Raw genomic sequence first — 17,567 nt, 5'->3', positions numbered from 1 at the left:
AGCACAACCCCCCATAAGTGACCCCATTTTACAAACTAAACCTCTCAAGGAAATCATCTAGGGGTGCAGTGATAATATTGACACCACAGGTGTGTCACACAATTTTATACCATTGGGCAGTGAAGAAAAAATAATTTACAATTTTACCACCAAAATTGTGTTACCCCCAAATTTTACATTTTCATACTGGGAAAATGGTAAAAATGGCACCAAAATGTCCCTCAATTTCTACTGAATGCAGAAATACCCCATATGTGGCTGTACAGTACTACTTAGCCATACGGAGAGGCTCGGGAGGGACAGAGCGCTATTTGCCTCCTGGAGCACAGATTTTCCTAGAATAGTTTGCAGACTCCATATACAGAGCCCCTAAGTGATAGAAGAGCAGAATCCCCCCTCAAGTGACCCCAATTTGCAAATTATACCCCTTTGGGAATTTATCTACAGGTGTAGTGACAATTTTGACTCCATGGGTGTTTTCCAGGAACAAGCAGCAGTGGATGTTGCTGAGTGGAAATCGCAAACTGCCTTTGTAGTGACCAGCACATTGCAGTCACCAGTATGTTATGCCCAGCCTGTGCTTCTTGAGGCATGCACCTGTAAGTTAGGTGGGGTCTCATCACTACAGAAATGCCAAATATATGGGCGCTAAATGTGTTATAGGGACACTGGGTGTGATGCTAGTCACCTCTCACGGCCAAACCGTGAGTCAGAGAGGTCTAGGAGTCCAAGGTCAGAAGCCATGACAGTATGTCATAAACAGAAGGAAGAGACAAAAGCATAGTCAGGTATTGCTCCAAGGTAAGAATACCGGGAGGATAACGGATCAGAGCTGAAGGGATTAAACAGTTGGATGGTCAGAACGAAATCCAAACTCAGGCAACAGATCAAGCATATAGAACTCAAGGCACAGGAGAACAAACCTCAGAAGATGAATGTACGTCTGGCAAAGTTCTGGGAGACACAGCTTTGTCAAGAAGCATGGCAATTACCTGGAATAATGAACACCTGGAGACAACTGACGCCTCACAGTCTCAGGTTGGATAGTCGAGCTGTCAGTCAACATACTGACAGCTCAGCACACCCCTGTACAAGATTGGATGGCCGAGCTGTCAGTAACTGCATCACAGATACACTGATGGGTGGAACCGTGACACTGGGGCTCAGAATCTCATATGGACCAATAAACTTTGGACCCAACTTCGCCGATGGCACTTTAAATGTAATTTTCCTAGGAGACAACCAAACATTATCCTCAATCTTAAAAACAGGACCCACCAAACGTCTTCTATCGACCTTTTGTTTTGGGCGAATCTAGGCAGTCCCAATATTTTTTGGAACTTCCCTCCAGACATCCCCAAGTCTCTGCACGGTAACCTCCACCCCAGGGCATTCAGAACTAATCCTAGAAAATTCACAAAAACGGGGATGAAAACCATAATTATAGAAGAACAGTGAGGTTTTGGTAGATTGATTTACTCGACTGTTAAAAGAAAATTTAGCGAGAGGTAAAAATGAAGACCAGTCCTCCTGCCGAGCTGCCACAAAGCACCTTAAAATTTGTTCCAAAGATTGATTTGTCCTCTAAGTCTGACAATTGGTTTCAGGGTAATAAGCAGATGAAAATGACAAGTCAATCCCTAGTTTATTACAGAAAGCTCTCTAAAATTTAGAGACAAATTGTACTCTCCTATCAGACACAATGTTCAGAAGGATCCCATTTAACCTTAGGCTACTTTCACACTAGCGTCGCTTGCAATACGTTGTAATGCGTCGTTTAGGAGAAAAAATGCATCCTGCAAAGTTGTCTGCAGGATGCGTTTTTTACCCATAGACTTACATTACCGACACATTGCGACGTATCGCCACACGTCGCAACCGTCGTGCGTCGTGTTTTGGCGGACTGTCGGCACTAAAAAAGTTACATGTAATGTTTTTTTGCGCGTCGTGTCCGCCATTTTCGACCGCGCATGTGCGGCCGAAACTCCACCCCCTCCTCCCCGGACCTTACAATGGGGCAGCTGAAGTGTTGTAAGACTGCTTCCACTGCCCACGTCAGGCATTATTTTCACAAGGCGCATCGGAACGTCGGGCCGACGCATAGCGACGGCCCCGTGCCAACGCTACTGTGAAAGCAGCCTTACAATATGAGAAATAAGCAACCTGGAGAGTGACTCTGCATTAGGTAATCCTGACAAATGAACAAAATGAGCTTGTTTGCTAAATCAATCAACTACCACCCAGACAGCAGTCTTCCCATCAGACAGAGGCAAATCTGTAATGAAATCCATGGACAAATGAGTTCATGGTCTTTCTGGAATAGGCAATGGAGCCATTTCCCCAGCCGACTGGCTATGGCTGACTTTGGCGTGTGCGCAGACTTCACAAGCAGATACAAAATCTTTAATATCCTTATGCATGGACAGCCACCTAAAAAGTCTAGCAACAGCTTTCTTTGTGGTAGTAACCCCAGGATGAACACTTAAAACGGAATCATGAAATTCCTGTAACACCTGCAATCTTAGGTACTCAGGCACAAATAATTTAGACCCTGGGGAAGTGGAAGGAGCCAACGACTGGACTTTACGAATCTCCTTTTCCAATTCCGAGGCTACCATAGACACCACAATACCCTGAGGAATAATGGAGGATGAAGGTTCTGGAGGAGAAATGGAATCTAGACTACGAGATAAAGCATCAGCTTTCACATTCTTAGACCCTGGCCTGAATGTAATAGAAAAATTAAACCGAGAGAAAAACAAGGACCATATAGCCTGTCTAGGAGTTACAGTAACCTTTTAGCCAATTCAATGTAATCTAAATTTTTGTGATCCATGATCACCGTAACTGTATGAACTGCCTCCTCCAAAAACTGCCTCCATTCCTCAAATGCCAATTTGACAGCAAGTAACAACCAATTCCCAACATCATCATTTCTCTTCGACGATGAATTTTTTTTTAGAAAGAAAAGCACATGGATGCAAGTTAGTCATGAAGCATGCCAATAACCTGGAATAATGAACACCTGGAGACAGCCGATGTCTCACAGTCTCAGATTGCATAGGCGTGCTGTCAATCAACACCCTGACAGCTCAGCACGCCCTTGTACCAGACTGAACAGCCGTGCTGTCAATCAAAGTACTGACAGTTTCAGCACACCCATATACCAGAATGCACGGCTGAGCTAAGAGTAACTGCATCCCAGACACACTGAGGGGTGGAAAGAGAGGGGGGGCATTTGGATTTGGGAACAGAGAATTTACTGAATTTCTTTTGGGGGCAAGGAGAAATTTTGCTTTTCCAGAGCCTTTGTGCTGTTGTGAATTCTGTTCTTGGGTTCCCTCCGGTGGTTGTTGGTGGTATTGCAGCTGTTCCTGGCTGGCAATCCTGCTCAGGTGTCCTTGCTGATTGCAGACCTGACTGGGGTATTTAGGACTGCTGGATTCATTAGTCAGTGCCAGTTGTCCATTGTTCTTGGAGGGATTGCTGCTCTCTCTGGTTCCTCATGCTCTGCTGCCAATTCAGCTAAGATAAGTTTCTGTTTTTTTGTCTCTGTGCACACATGCAGTGTGCTTGTAATTCAGTGCAATCCATTTGTGTTTTTGTCCAGCTTAGACTTTGTTTGGATTTTTCAGTCATGCTGGATTCTCAGGAGCTGCAGATATACTTGCTATTTCTTTAGTTAGATGTAGTATATTTGTATTTTCTGCTGTGGATATTTTTAGGATTTTAATACTGACCGCTTAGAATGCTGTCCTATCCTTTTCTATTTAGCTAGAAGTGCCTCTTTTGCTAAATTCTGTTTTCTGCCTGCGTGTGTCTTTCCTCTTATACTCACAGTCAATATTTGTGGGGGGCTGTCTATCCTTTGGGGTCTCTGCTCTGAGGCAAGATAGATTTCCCATTTCCACCTATAGAGGTATTTAGTCCTCCGGCTGTGTCGAGGTGTCTAGGACGGGTCAGGCACACCCCACGGCTACTTCTAGTTGCGGTGTCAGTTTAGGGTTTGCGGTCAGTACAGATACCACTACTCCTGAGAAAGTCTCTCATGCAGCTCCTAGGTCACCGGATCATAACAGTACAACTGGCCCACAATGAGTTAAATGCATATCAGAAGAAGGGAAGAAAGGTGCTGAGCCATTTTTTTTCTGTAGCCTGTTTTTTCTTTCCTTCCCTCTTTGCCTCTGGGTGACTGAGGAGACTTGTGCTAGCATGGATGTTCAGGGATTAGTTTCTCGTGTAGACCAGCTTGCTGCTAGGGTACAGGATATTTCGGATTATATTGTTCAGACTCCGCTTTTAGAGCCTAGGATTCCTACTCCTGATTTGTTTTTTGGGGACAGGTCCAAATTTTTGAGTTTTAAAAACAACTGTAAACTATTTTTTGCTCTGAAACCTCGTTCCTCTGGTGATCCCATTCAGCAGGCTAAAATTGTCATCTCCCTGTTGCGTGGTGACCCTCAGGATTGGGCATTTTTACTGGAATCTGGGGATCCGGCCTTGCTTAATGTAGACGCCTTTTTTCAGGATCTAGGATTATTGTATGATGAACCAAATTCTGTGGATCAAGCGGAGAAGACCTTGTTGGCCCTGTCTCAGGGTCAAGAAGCAGCAGAATTGTTTTGTCAGAAATTTAGAAAATGGTCTGTGCTGACTGAATGGAATGATGAAGCTTTGGCTGCAATTTTCAGAAAGGGTCTTTCTGAATCTGTTAAGGATGTTATGGTGGGGTTTCCCACGCCTGTTGGTCTGAGTGATTCTATGTCTCTGGCCATTCAGATTGATCGGCGCTTGCGGGAGCGCAGAACTGTGCGCGCTGTGGTGTTGTCCTCAGAGCAGATGCCTGAGCCTATGCAGTGTGATGGGATTCTGTCTAGAACAGAACAGGGATTCAGACGTCAGAATAGGTTGTGTTTTTATTGTGGCGATGCCTCTCATGTCATTTCGGTCTGCCCTAGGCGTACAAAGAGAATCGCTAGTTCAGTTACCATCAGTACTGTACAACCTAAATTTCTGTTATCTGTGACCTTGATCTGCTCATTGTCGTCATTTTCTGTCATGGCGTTTGTGGATCCAGGCGCCGCTTTGAACTTAATGGACTTTGAATTTGCCAGGCGTTGTGGTTTCCCCTTGCAGTCTTTACAGAATCCTATTCCTTTAAGGGGCATTGATGTTACACCTTTGGCTAAAAATAAACCCCAGTTTTGGACACAGGTGACCATGTGTATGGCGCCAGCCCATCAGGAAGATTGTCGTTTTCTGGTGTTGCATAATTTGCATGATGCTATTGTGCTGGGCTTTCCATGGTTGCAGATACATAATCCTGTGTTGGATTGGAAGTCTATGTCTGTGACTAGTTGGGGTTGTCAGGGGGTTCATAATGACGTTCCTTTGATGTCAATCTCCTCTTCCACCTCTTCTGAGGTTCCAGAGTTTCTGTCTGATTTTCAGGATGTATTCGATGAGCCCAAGTCCAGTTCCCTTCCATCGCATAGGGACTGTGATTGTGCTATTGACTTGATTCCAGGCTGTAAGTTTCCCAAGGGCCGACTTTTCAACCTGTCTGTGCCTGAACATACCGCCATGCGGAGTTATGTTAAGGAGTCTTTGGAGAAAGGGCATATTCGGCCATCTTCTTCACCGTTGGGAGCGGGATTTTTTTTTGTTGCTAAGAAGGATGGCTCCCTGAGACCCTGTATTGATTATCGCCTCTTGAATAAGATCACGGTCAAGTTTCAATACCCTTTACCCTTGCTTTCTGATTTGTTTGCCAGGATTAAGGGGGCTAGTTGGTTTACTAAGATTGACCTTCGGGGGGCATATAATCTTGTTCGTATTAAGCAAGGTGATGAATGGAAAACTGCGTTTAATACGCCCGAAGGCCATTTTGAATACCTTGTGATGCCATTCGGACTCTCTAATGCTCCATCTGTTTTTCACTCCTTCATGCATGATATCTTCCGGAATTACCTTGATAAATTCATGATTGTATATTTGGATGACATCTTGATTTTTTCCGATGATTGGGAGTCTCATGTGAAACAGGTCAGGATGGTATTTCAGATCCTTCGTGATAATGCTTTATTTGTGAAGGGGTCTAAGTGTCTCTTTGGAGTGCAGAAGGTTTCTTTTTTGGGCTTCATTTTTTCTCCCTCATCTATAGAGATGGATCTGGTTAAGGTTCAGGCCATTCATGATTGGATTCAGCCCACATCCGTGAAGAGCCTTCAGAAATTTTTGGGCTTTGCTAATTTTTATCGCCGTTTCATTGCTAACTTCTCCAGTGTGGTTAAACCCCTGACCGATTTGACGAAGAAGGGCGCTGATGTAATGAATTGGTCCTCTGTGGCTGTCTCTGCCTTTCAGGAGCTTAAACGCCGATTTACTTCTGCCCCGGTGTTGCGTCAGCCGGATGTTTCTCTTCCGTTTCAGGTTGAGGTTGACGCTTCTGAGATTGGCGCAGGGGCCGTTTTGTCCCAGAGGGATCCTGTTGGTTCCTTGATGAAACCGTGTGCCTTCTTTTCCCGTAAGTTTTCGCCTACTGAACGCAATTATCATGTCGGCAATCGGGAGTTGTTGGCTATGAAATGGGCGTTTGAGGAATGGCGACATTGGCTTGAGGGAGCCAAGCACCGTATTGTGGTCTTGACCGATCATAAAAATCTGATTTACCTCGAGTCTGCAAAACGGCTGAATCCTAGACAGGCTCGATGGTCCTTGTTTTTCTCCCGTTTTGATTTCGTGGTCTCGTATCTTCCGGGTTCTAAAAATATTAAGGCTGATGCCCTCTCTAGGAGTTTTTTGCCTGATTCTCCTGAGGTACTGGAACCGGTCGGCATTGTGAAGGAAGGGGTGGTCCTTTCTGCCATTTCTCCTGATTTGCGACGGGTTCTGCAGGAATTTCAGGCTGACAAACCTGACCGCTGTCCAGTGGGCAAACTGTTTGTTCCTGACAGATGGACTAGTAGAGTGATTTCTGAGGTCCATTGTTCTGTGTTGGCTGGCCATCCTGGTATTTTTGGTACCAGAGATTTGGTTGGTAGGTCCTTTTGGTGGCCTTCTTTGTCGCGTGATGTGCGTTCTTTTGTGCAGTCCTGTGGGACTTGTGCGCGGGCCAAGCCTTGTTGTTCCCCTGCTAGTGGATTGCTTTTGCCTTTGCCGGTCCCTGAGAGGCCCTGGACGCATATTTCTATGGATTTTATTTCAGATCTTCCGGTTTCCCAGAGGATGTCGGTTATCTGGGTGGTTTGTGACCGGTTCTCTAAGATGGTTCATTTGGTGCCTTTGCCTAAATTGCCTTCCTCTTCTGATTTGGTTCCGTTGTTTTTCCAGCATGTGGTTCGTTTGCATGGTATTCCGGAGAATATTGTGTCCGACAGAGGTTCCCAGTTTGTTTCTAGGTTTTGGCGGGCCTTTTGTGCTAGGCTGGGTATTGATTTCTCTTTTTCTTCCGCATTTCATCCGCAGACAAATGGCCAGACCGAGCGAACTAATCAGACCTTGGAAACTTATTTGAGATGCTTTGTGTCTGCTGATCAGGGTGATTGGGTGGCCTTTTTGCCATTAGCCGAGTTCGCCCTTAATAATCGGGCTAGTTCTGCTACCTTGGTTTCGCCCTTCTTTTGTAATTTTGGTTTTCATCCTCGTTTTTCTTCTGGGCAGGTTGTGCCTTCTGATTGTCCTGGTGTGGATTCTGTGGTTGACAGGTTGCAGCAGATTTGGGCTCATGTGGTGAACAAGTTGGTGTTGTCTCAGGAGGAGGCTCAGCGTTTTGCTAACCGTCGTCGGTGTGTTGGTTCCCGGCTTCGGGTTGGGGATTTGGTCTGGTTGTCTTCCCGTCATGTTCCTATGAAGGTTTCTTCCCCTAAGTTTAAGCCTCGGTTTATTGGTCCTTATAGGATTTCTGAGATCATCAATCCGGTGTCTTTTCATTTGGCCCTTCCTGCCTCTTTTGCCATCCATAATGTTTTCCATAGATCTTTATTGCGGAAATATGTGGTGCCCGTTGTTCCCTCTGTTGATCCTCCTGCTCCGGTGTTGGTTGATGGGGAGTTGGAGTATATGGTTGAGAAGATTTTGAATTCTCGCCTTTTGAGGCGGCGGCTTCAGTACCTTGTCAAATGGAAGGGTTATGGCCAGGAGGATAATTCTTGGGTTTTTGCCTCTGATGTCCATGCTGCTGATTTGGTCCGGGCCTTTCATCTGGCTCGTCCTGATCGGCCTGGGGGCGCTGGTGAGGGTTCGGTGACCCCTCCTCAAGGGGGGGGGTACTGTTGTGAATTCTGTTCTTGGGTTCCCTCCGGTGGTTGTTGGTGGTATTGCAGCTGTTCCTGGCTGGCAATCCTGCTCAGGTGTCCTTGCTGATTGCAGACCTGACTGGGGTATTTAGGACTGCTGGATTCATTAGTCAGTGCCAGTTGTCCATTGTTCTTGGAGGGATTGCTGCTCTCTCTGGTTCCTCATGCTCTGCTGCCAATTCAGCTAAGATAAGTTTCTGGTTTTTTGTCTCTGTGCACACATGCAGTGTGCTTGTAATTCAGTGCAATCCATTTGTGTTTTTGTCCAGCTTAGACTTTGTTTGGATTTTTCAGTCATGCCGGATTCTCAGGAGTTGCAGATATACTTGCTATGTCTTTAGTTAGATGTAGTATATTTGTATTTTCTGCTGTGGATATTTTTAGGATTTTAATACTGACCGCTTAGAATTCTGTCCTATCCTTTTCTATTTAGCTAGAAGTGCCTCTTTTGCTAAATTCTGTTTTCTGCCTGCGTGTGTCTTTCCTCTTATACTCACAGTCAATATTTGTGGGGGGCTGTCTATACTTTGGGGTCTCTACTCTGAGGCAAGATAGATTTCCCATTTCCACCTATAGGGGTATTTAGTCCTCCGGCTGTGTCGAGGTGTCTAGGACGGGTCAGGCACACCCCACAGCTACTTCTAGTTGCGGTGTCAGTTTAGGGTTTGCGGTCAGTACAGATACCACTACTCCTGAGAAAGTCTCTCATGTAGCTCCTAGGTCACCGGATCATAACATTGTGCTACCAGTAACGTGGAAGCCCCCTATATTTCCATTAACAGATGACAGACGTGAGTGGGGGTTTGTTTTTTTGTGGATTGAGGGCACTTTTATGCAATCGTAAAAAGACGGACACCGCCGGATCACAGGTAAGACGGCATCCACAGTGCCTCAATCTGCCTCATTATAGGGAATCTTTCGCCAAAGGTTCCATCTGAATCATATGTCAGAGATTTACACGGAAACCCCGGTGTAAGTGCTCAGCGCAGAGTGCAGGATAAATATGAGCCGAAACTTACTGCGATCTTTGGGAGGCATGTGAAGAAATGGTTTTATTTTTTTAACGCCGTTCCTCATGCAGTATAAGGGATTCGGCGACTTTATTCTTTGGGTCGGTGCGATTACAGAGATACCAGATTTATATTGGGTTTTTATGTTTGGCTGCTGTCACACACTAAAAGACGCTTTTTATTACGAAATTTAGTTTTTGCATCACCACATTTTGAAAGCTATAATTTTTCCATATTTCGGCCGATAGAGTCATGTTATGGCTTTAGTCTTGCAAGACGAGCATGGAAGCATGCAGGGAACTCATTCTCTGTGCAGTGCTCCTCTATGCTGCTGTCACTACAACAGCGGCATCAGAGGGGTTAAATGCCCACTATCGGTGCTTGCACTGATCATGGGCATTGCTGGGGGGTGTCAGCTCTCACACAGCACTGACACCTGCACACGATTGCTGCTGTGCTCAGCGTGAGGCTGCACGATCGTGCCTCCGTGCAGGAACACCGTTCCTGCAGAGTAGTACATGTGCGGAGCATGTCAGGAAGGGGATAAAACAGTTATTCCTCTTTCATCAAAGGATTGCGCAAGAAATGTGAAACTCACTACAGTCATTTGTTACTAGCAAGCACACTGTCTTTGATGGACAATGATTTCATTTTTTTTTAAATAAAACTATTGTCCTATCTTGCAGCTGCAGTCTAGTGCATTAAGAACGAAGAAAAAGTGTAATTGTAATTTAAATGAAGTGAACTCCACCATATCAATCACACAGGGTCTGGCACTGCTCCTGGCACTTCTCCTATCTCAATTGAATCTCATCTTCTTCACTGCTGAAGTTGTGCAACACATTATTGTCAGCAGAATCTGTCCAATGTTGCAAGGCTTTATTTCCTATTGCTATTACTGAACTGTGAGCTGTGGCATCCTCTCACTATCCTAGATTACCTAGATCAAGTGGCTGCAGCATTCCCTGTCTCGGCTTTTAAACAAACTCTGATACTCCTTCCTGATTGGCAGCGCTATACTATGTGATGTAAGGCATTAGGATGAAGCCCACATGGATGAGCTAGAGGTCAAGTGTGCTTTCTGTGACTGATGTAATCATATGCAATTCATAAAATGGCACTTTTAGGCGATGCATGCAAATCAAACTGCAAATGGTACAAATTTGCCAAAACCGGGCAAATTCAGTTTGCTCATCTCTATTAGACAGACAGTAAGATAAATAGATAAATAGATAGATATATAATAGATAGATAATAGATGGACAGATAATAGATAGATAATAGATAGATAAATGATAGATAATAGATAGTTAATAGATAAATAATTGATAGATAATACACAGATAATAGATAAATAATAGATAGGTAACTAATAGATAATATATAGATAATAGATAATAGATAGATAATAGATAGTTAATAGATAAATAATTGATAGATAGATAATACACAGATAATAAAGAGATAGATAATTGATAGATGGATGCTATATAATAGATAATAGATAACAGATAATTATCTACCTATCTATTATCTATATTATCTATCTATATATTCTCTATTATCTATCTATCTATCTATCTATCTATTATCTACCTATCTATCTATTGTAATAGAGAATATATAGATAGATAATAGATAGGTGATCGATAGATAATAGATAATACTGTAGATAATAGATAGTTAATAAATAATAGATAGATACATAATAGATAGATAGATAGATAGATAGATAGATAGATAGATAGATAGATAGATAGAAGGCTTTTGTGTCTGAGCCATGTATGGTATAGATAGTATAGATCTAGAATACAGTGTTTCCCATCACATCCACAGTCGTTCTTACCACCACAAGCTGTCACTTCCCAGACAGAAGGATAAATATCTGATGCCCGCAGTGTTGTCGTCTGTCAGTTCATCTCACTTAATGCTGCAATTTGTGGTCGTCTATAAGGGTCATGAGTTCAGGCTGAGTGCAATTCCAAAATCCTACAGTGAGGCGCCCGGATAATAACATGGCTACTTGAGCGGATTTTGAGTGACTGGTTTGGGTTATTCCAGACAGATTGTACACGGAATGTTCTGAGAAAATAAATGATACATTTGTCATCGCTGCCACCAGGAATATTTACTGACGGGTTGGTGCCGAGTGGCTTATTGCTGAGTATTAGCCGTAGAGCAAATCAGAAGTAAATATTTTCCTAAAACCTAATATAGAAGTTTGGTTAATAATCACAGCACCCCCAGTAGGACCCTCATCCATTCGCTGACAGTTACAAATGTATTTTTTTCTTTTTGGTGGACCAGAAAAATTCATAAAATAAACTGCAGCCCATTGATTTGTAAAGGCAGCTGTGTAATACTTCATTTTTCCTTTGGGGGTTCTCCAGGGAAACTGAGAACTTTCTTTCTAGGATACCTGATTGGGATAAGTAGGTCCCTTATAAAAGAGAGATCTGCTGCTGAAACAAATTGTATCCCAGTACGATCAGTAATGTATATTTATATTTCATACAGAGCTAGATAGCAGAATAGCCGGTAATTCAATTGCCGGGCTTCTGCTATCTCCTTATCAAACCCGACAGGATATGACACATGATTAAACACAGTAAACCATTTCATGTCCCTTATTTTTTTACATATTCCTCACTACTAATGTTAGTAGTGTGTATGTGCAAAATTTGGTGGCTCTAGCTATTAAAATAAAGGGTTAAATCACGGAAAAAACTGGCGTGGGCTCTCACGAAATTTTGTCTACCAGAGTGGGAAAGCCAGTGAGTGAGGGCAGATATTAATAGCCTAAAGAGGGACCATGGTTATTGGCTCCCCCTGGCTAAAAACATCTGCCCCCAGCCACCCCAGATTTGCGGTGATGCGCCCCCCTGCTGGCATAACTCATATGAACTCTAGCGAGAGAAAATATTCAGAAAAATTCCCATGCTAGAGTTCATACGAGTTTATGCCAGCAGGGGGCGCAGCACCGCAAGTCTAAGATGCTACATTCCCCTGCATTCCATTAATTCCCCAGTTTTTACAATCAGGAGCAACAGCTGCATTAGCAGGCTCCTGGTTGAAAAATTATTTATCCTCTTCAGATGGATTTACAGCGTGGGACATGACTGTATGCTGGAGAGGTATGGGATATTGTTGCTTTTTTTTTTTTTACAGAGCGAGAGTCTTCAGGTGGATTACGCGTACAATAAACATTTTAAAACCCCACGTGTGTATTTATTTCACTAAAATACTTTATTCATAATGTGTGTGTATTATTAACCCTTTACTACTATTGGATTAATAATGGGTAGGGGTCTTATTGACATCTCTCCATTATTAACCAGGCTTAATGTCACCTTACAATAGCAAGGTGACATTAACCCTTTATTACCCCATATCCTACCGCTACATGGGAGTGGGAAGAGAGAGGCTAAGTGCCAGAATAGGCGCATCTTACAGATGTGCCTTTTCTGGGGTGGCTGGGGGCAGATGTTTTTAGCCAGGGGAGGCCAATAACCATGGTCCCTCTCTAGGATATTAATATCTGCCCTCAGTCACCGGCTTTCCCCCTCTGGCGGAGCAAATTGCACGGGAGCCAGTTTCTTCCGAGGTTTAACCCTATATTTTAACACCTAGAGCCACCAAATTTTGCACACAGACACTTCTAACATTAGTAGTGAGGAATATGTTAAAAATAAGGGGTATGAAATGGTTTACTGTATGTAACCCATGTCTCATATCCTGTCGGGTTTGGGAATGAGATAGCAAAAGCTGACAATTGAATTACCGGCTTTTATGTTATCTAGCCCTGTATGAAATATGTATATATTATATGTCTTACTGACATATATATATATATATATATATATATATATATATATATATATATATATATATATATAGTACAGACCAAAAGTTTGGACACACCTTCTCATTTAAAGATTTTTCTGTATTTTCATGACTATGAAAATTGTACATTCACACTGAAGGCATCAAAACTATGAATTAACACATATGGAATTATATACTTAATAAAAAAGTGTGAAACAACTGAAATTATGTCTTATATTCTAGGTTCTTCAAAGTAGCCACCTTTTGCTTTGATGACTGCTTTGCACACTCTTGGCATTCTCTTGATGAGCTTCAAGAGGTAGTCACCGGGAATGGTTTTCACTTCACAGGTGTGCCGTGTCAGGTTTAATAAGTGGGACTTCTTGCCTTGTAAATGGGGTTGGGACCATCAGTTGTGTTGTGCAGAAGTCTGGTGGATACACAGCTGATAGTCCTACTGAATAGACTATTAGAATTTGTATCATGGCAAGAAAAAAGCAGCTAAGTAAAGAAAAACAAGTGGCCATCATTACTTTAAGAAATGAAGGTCAGTCAGTCCAAAAAATTGGGAAAACTTTGAAATTGTCCCCAAGTGCAGTGGCAAAAACCATCATGCTCTACAAAGAAACTGGCTCACATGAGGACCGCCCCAGGAAAGGAAGACCAAGAGTCACCTCTGCTTCTGAGGATAAGTTTATCCGAGTCACCAGCCTCAGAAATCGCAGGTTAGCAGCAGCTCAGATTAGAGACCAGGTCAATGCCACACAGAGTTCTAGCAGCAGACACATCTCTACAACAACTGTTCAGAGGAGACTTTGTGCAGCAGGCCTTCATGGTAAAATAGCTGCTAGGAAACCACTGCTAAGGACAGGCAACAAGCAGAAGAGACTTGTTTGGGCTAAGGAACATAAGGAATGGACATTAGACCAGTGGAAATCTGTGACTTGGTCTGATGAGTCCAAATTTGAGATCTTTGGTTCCAACCACCGTGTCTTTGTGCGACGCAGAAAAGGTGAACGGATGGACTCCACATGCCTGGTTCCCACCGTGAAGCATGGAGGAGGAGGTGTGATGGTGTGGGGGGCTTTGCTGGTGACACTGTTGGGGATTTATTCAAAATTGAAGGCATACTGAACCAACATGGCTACCACATCATCTTGCAGCGGCATGCTATTCCATCCGGTTTGCGTTTAGTTGGACCATCATTTATTTTTCAACAGGACAATGACCCCAAACACCTCCAGGCTGTGTAAGGGCTATTTGACCAAGGAGGAGAGTGATGGGGTGCTATGCCAGATGACCTGGCCTCCACAGTCACCAGACCTGAACCCCATTGAGATGGTTTGGGGTGAGCTGGACCGCAGAGTGAAGGCAAAAGGGCCAACAAGTGCTAAGCATCTCTGGGAACTCCTTCAAGATTGTTGGAAGACCATTCCCGGTGACTACCTCATGAAGCTCATCAAGAGAATGCCAAGAGTGTGCAAAGCAGTCATCAAAGCAAAAGGTGGCTACTTTGAAGAACCTAGAATATAAGACATATTTTTAGTTATTTCACAATTTTTTTTAAGTATATAATTCCACATGTGTTAATTCATAGTTTTGATGCCTTCAGTGTGAATGTATAATTTTCATGGTCATGAAAATACAGAATAATCTTTAAATGAGAAGCTGTGTCCAAACTTTTGGTCTGTACTGTATATATAGACTGTATATATTTTTTCACGAGTATTGAGCCCATGGATCCACTCTATGTCCATTTTGCAAGCCGGCGAGAAAATCTTGCCGTACGGATGCCATACAGATGACACATGGATAATTTTTAGAGAAAAAATCGCATCTTCACGTTGAATACGGACCACTGTTCAGGAACTTTTCTGCTTATTACACCTGTAAAAAATGGACCGTATTTCCCTACGCTAAGTGTGACCCCAGCAGAATAGTGAGTGCAGCTCTGGGGTATAATACAGGATGTAACTCAGGATCAGTAATGTAATGTGTGTACACAGTGACTGCACCAGCAGAATAGTGAGCGCAGCTCTGGGGTATAATACAGGATGTAACTCAGGATCAGTAATGTAATGTGTGTGCAAAGTGACTGCACCAGCAGAATAGTGAGTGCAGCTCTGGGGTATAATATAGGATGTAACTCAGGATCAGTAATGTAATGTGTGTATACAGTGACTGCACCAGCAGAATAGTGAGTGCTGCTCTGGAGTATAATACAGGATGTAACTCAGGATCAGTAATGCAATGTATGTATGGAGCGCCCCCAGACGTAGGGCCGCGGAGTACCCGGTAACGTGCCTCTCTGTCTCAGTTCTGGGGTTGTCACGGTGGCTAGACCCGGTCCGTGACCCTGCTAAGGGGCGTCCAATGAAAGGTGTAGGTGGTAGTGCGAGGTGCAGGTCGTGATGAATAACAAGGACACAGGTTTGCAGTCTCTTTACCTCTTTACTGAAGGCTTCAAGGTCCTCAATCCAGAGTACGGTTAACAGGGCTGTCTGAGACCGGCCGGTCCGATGGCACCTCCAGAGTTCCCTTTGCAGGTGGAAATCTGTGCCTACCTTCTAGCGCCTGGGTGTTGTAGTACTTCCCTGCTGAGCACCATGGGATAGTCCTCACAACTGTTGTGTCTGTTTCTGATGTTCTTTCCCACAACTTATGTCTGTTCTGATGTTCTTCTCCGTCCCCCAGATGATATGGATAGGACGCACCCGTATGACGGGTAGGCCTGGAGTTCTTCCGGGACCCTAGTGACGCCCCTCTCCCACAGTTGCCCCCTATGTCTGCTTAGGTTATTTAGGTGAGACAGCCAACGTATAATTAACTGTCCTGCCGCTGTTTGAAGTAATGCTTGGAGCCCAATACTTCCTCGGCGTTCCGGCCACCGGCTACGCGCCTCAGTAGGATGTTGCCTCAATCTTACAGCACGACTCCTACTGGTGTTATCTCCTTTTTGCTATGATCTCGTTTCTCACTCTTCACAATAAACCTCGCTTCTTGTCCTTTCTTGAGATACCGCCGCAAATCAGTGCAGGCGCGGTTCCGTAACGTTCTGTCTTGTTTGCTAGGCCTCTGTCAGGATCCCACCCCTGACAGGGACCCCCCTGAATCTTCCCCTGCAACACCCTCTGCCACAGGATGTTGCCTGGTTCCAACCCAGTCAACTTCTGATCTAACTTTCTATCCAACCCCCAGTTTTACCAAATTGTGAGGAGTGGCCTAATACATAGTGCCCTTTGCTCCCCCTGGAGGCCAGAGTGTGAAGTGTATTGGTGTCTGTGATACCTGGTCAGGTGAACTCCTTAAGTGCCATCAGAGGTACCATCACTCCCCTTAGCGGCGGAGCCACAGTACTGCAACGACCAGGACTCTGGAGCGCTGCATGTACACAGTGACTGCACCAGCAGAATAGTGAGTGCAGCTCTGGAGTATAATACAGGATGTAACTCAGGATCAGTAATGTAATGTATGTACACAGTGACTGCACCAGCAGAATAGTGAGTGCAGCTCTGGAGTATAATACAGGATGTAACTCAGGATCAGTAATGTAATGTATGTACACAGTGACTGCACCAGCAGAATAGTGAGAGCAGCTCTGGGGTATAATACAGGATGTAACTCAGGATCAGTAATGTAATGTATGTACACAGTGACTGCACCAGCAGAATAGTGAGTGCAGCTCTGGAGTATAATACAGGATGTAACTCAGGATCAGTAATGTAATGTATGTACACAGTGACTGCACCAGCAGAATAGTGAGTGCAGCTCTGGGGTATAATACAGGATGTAACTTAGGATCAGTAATGTATGTACACAGTGACTGCACCAGCAGAATAGTGAATGCAGCTCTGGAGTATAATACAGGATGTAACTCAGGATCAATAATGTAATGTATGTACACAGTGACTGCACCAGCAGAATAGTGAGTGCAGCTCTGTAGTATAATACAGGATGTAACTCAGGATCAGTAATGTATGTACACAGTGACTGCACCAGCAGAATAGTGAGTGCAGCTCTGGGGTATAATACAGGAGGTAACTCCGGATCAGTAATGTAATGTATGTACACAGTGACTGCACCAGCAGAATAGTGAGTGCAGCTCTGGGGTATAATACAGGAGGTAACTCCGGATCAGTAATGTAATGTATGTACACAGTGACTGCACCAGCAGAATAGTGAGTGCAGCTCTGGGGTATAATACAGGATGTAACTCAGGATCAATAATGTAATGTATGTACACAGTGACTGCACCAGCAGAATAGTGAGCGCACCATTGGGGTATACAGTTACAGATACAGTAGAAAATAAACACGTTTGCCAGCATCTACAGAAATGTAATATATTTTCTTGTAAGTACAGTGGGTACGGAAAGTATTCAGACCCGTTTACGTTTTTCACTCTTTGCTTCACTGCAGCCATTTGGGAAATTTAA

This window comes from Ranitomeya variabilis, chromosome 3, assembly GCF_051348905.1.
Source record: "Ranitomeya variabilis isolate aRanVar5 chromosome 3, aRanVar5.hap1, whole genome shotgun sequence".
Classification (NCBI taxonomy): domain Eukaryota; kingdom Metazoa; phylum Chordata; class Amphibia; order Anura; family Dendrobatidae; genus Ranitomeya; species Ranitomeya variabilis.
This window is presented reverse-complemented; position numbering follows the sequence as displayed.